The sequence below is a fragment of the Bombus impatiens genome, unplaced genomic scaffold (genome assembly GCF_000188095.3).
Source record: "Bombus impatiens unplaced genomic scaffold, BIMP_2.2 scf_0102, whole genome shotgun sequence".
NCBI classification, from domain to species: domain Eukaryota; kingdom Metazoa; phylum Arthropoda; class Insecta; order Hymenoptera; family Apidae; genus Bombus; species Bombus impatiens.
In genome coordinates, this window is record NT_176521.1 from 971,042 (window position 1) to 973,668 (window position 2,627).

A 2,627-nucleotide genomic window follows, 5' to 3' on the forward strand; every position below is an offset into this window, starting at 1 on the left:
GCCGCGTATTCGACGAGACACAGTCGGCATTCGCGAAACGCGTCGCGAAAATTCGTCGCAGCCGCCCACGAAAATACTACGCGGCTGTTGACTTGTCACCGCGTGCTTTACGATCACCCGATATAACGCAGGGATTAGTTTGTCAACGCGGACCGGCGTGCGCGTACACGCGCCGCGTGCATCGCCATCACGCGTCTTCGCCGACCGAGCGCAACACATTGTTGCCGCGAATTTCGTAACGATCCCCGCGCCAATGAATCGCGACGTCTTGGAATTGTAAGACGTGGAATTCCACGCGGCTCGCCTCCGAGAAACCAGCTCGTCTCTCCCCTCGAAAGTCACCGAAAACCGACGAAAAATCAACGAAGAAATCGCCGATGAGGAATTTCTCTATTCTGCGATAATTCGATAACGGGGGAAAAAACAATGAGATAACGAATATCCGAATTCGAAGAAATACCTCGAAGATATTAACGAAACCGATTGCGAATTATTGCGAAAATTCTTCTACCCATATGTAACAGTATTTGCTAAAATAATTTCTCTCGTGTGTTCTTTACCTTGTACAAGTACCTAGTGGTAGTCTGAAGGTATCGAGTATAATAATCTCGAATTTTCCTTCTCACTTTTCAATGTCCACCGAAGAGTAAAAGTAAAGAAACATTTTCACAAAACCGCACTAGTATCTTTCATTACGTTCTCCATTACATACGTTGCACCGAAGAACCTCTTCCATCAAATGGTTCACACACACTGCGCGGGAATACCGCTTTGCTAAGCCTGTTAAGCACTGAATAGTCCCTTACACCCCCTTATCGTCAACCACCCTAAACAACCTAAACACCTATCACTCACAAAATACTCGAAAACATCATCCACCACTGAAATACGTTGCAGCAAAAGTGGAGCGTAGACGCGCTGTTCGATCAATATCGAGCACATCTATCGGAAAGAAAAAAGAAAGCCAGGGGGAAAAAGATTCGAAGCTGACCATGAGCTGGCCGAAGAAAGGGGTGGTTAGCTGGCGGATGGAAGAAAAAAGAAGCGATGGAAATGGCGAATCTGGATGACTGTCTCGCCGGTGGAATTTCGCTGGTCGCAGCACCTGGACTCGCTTTCTTCTCGCGGTCGCACGCTACTCAATATACTGGTCGACGATAAACGACAGCCCCCGCGGCCCCTCGCGTCGCGACCCCCGTTCGAAAAGCAACGCGACGCTATTCGAGGGCGATTGTAACAATATCTTCGGGCGAGCGAAGGATGCGCACAACACTACTAAGTTCAAGAGCCGCGCTCAGGGACATCGCGCGGATTTTTTTTCGTCGGATAAGACGATCGCTGCACGCGGGGTTGCTGCACGCGAAACGGGGGTTCCGAGCCGAGCTTTTCTGTCCGCAGCGGCAGACTCGAAGAACAGGACGATGAGATTTTTCATTGGTGCGCGTAATCTTCGACGATGCACTGGTTTGTTGCGGTGGAGAATACGTTTTAGGGATGTTTTTGTAGAAAAATTGTATTATCTCGGTTTGACGTTTCTAGAAGAAAGCTAATAGTGCAAGGAAACACGGTTTTTGAATTCATTCAAATTTGATCTGTTCTCTTTAATTTTGAGCGTGTCGAACGTTTTGAAGAGGAGAGCGACGTTTTTAGAGAAGTTCGTAGAGGAATTCGTTACTCGAACAACTGTCAGGAATGTAGAATCACTGAATTTTTGGAGGAAAATTCGACGAATTCGTTAGAGGCGAGAGGTCACTCCGAGGCAAGTTCTTGAGGAAGATCGTTTGCGATTAAACTGACCGAGCATGTGGTGCACTTGGTGAAAAGTATTTTAAAGCAGGAAGTTTCAAAAAATTCGCATAGATGTTACGAGACGTTCTTCGGGAGATTAAAGAATTTTCTTCCAACGAAATTTCCAATCACTACCATTGCAAAAAATCAACGACTTGGATTACAGTCTCTTAGAACGCAACAAATTTTTATTTCCTTTCAGCGACAAGCTGAATCGACGAGAACCGAATCAAATAAAATTGTCCTCCACGAGAACCACAGAAATATTGCCCGGACTAGAGCAGTCCCAAGCGGAAAATTCGTCAAATTTTCTTTCCAGACGAAACATTTCGACGATCAATTCTAAACTGTCACAAGCGTCCCTCTGCAAAAATTTCTCTTCCAAGGAAAATTCATTGCAAATTCCTCCGTACCATGTACGAGCTATTCCTTGCACAAAAATGTATTTCAAATAGAAAAGATTCAACGTACAAAATCGTCGCACGAATCACTTCACGAGGACGAATTTTCAAAGGATACCACCGAAGAATACTGGAGAAGAATATCCGAATCGACGAGCGACACGAACGATTCGAAAACAACGATGAGATGAACGACAGTGGTATTTTCAAGTTGATTTGCTGGTTCGCAGTTTCTTAGGACTTAATCAGCTCTGCGGCGTAGCTCGATGCTGGCCAAGAACGCCGGCTAGATTCTAACAGTCAGCTAGGCGCTATCACTCGGTTCTCGGGTTCTCCGCGTTCCTTTTTCTCTCTGTCGAGGCCGAGTTGGTTGACCGGTCGAGATAGAGTCGAGCAAGCGACGATCAGGAATCCGTCCGATGGTCACGTTCGAGCCGG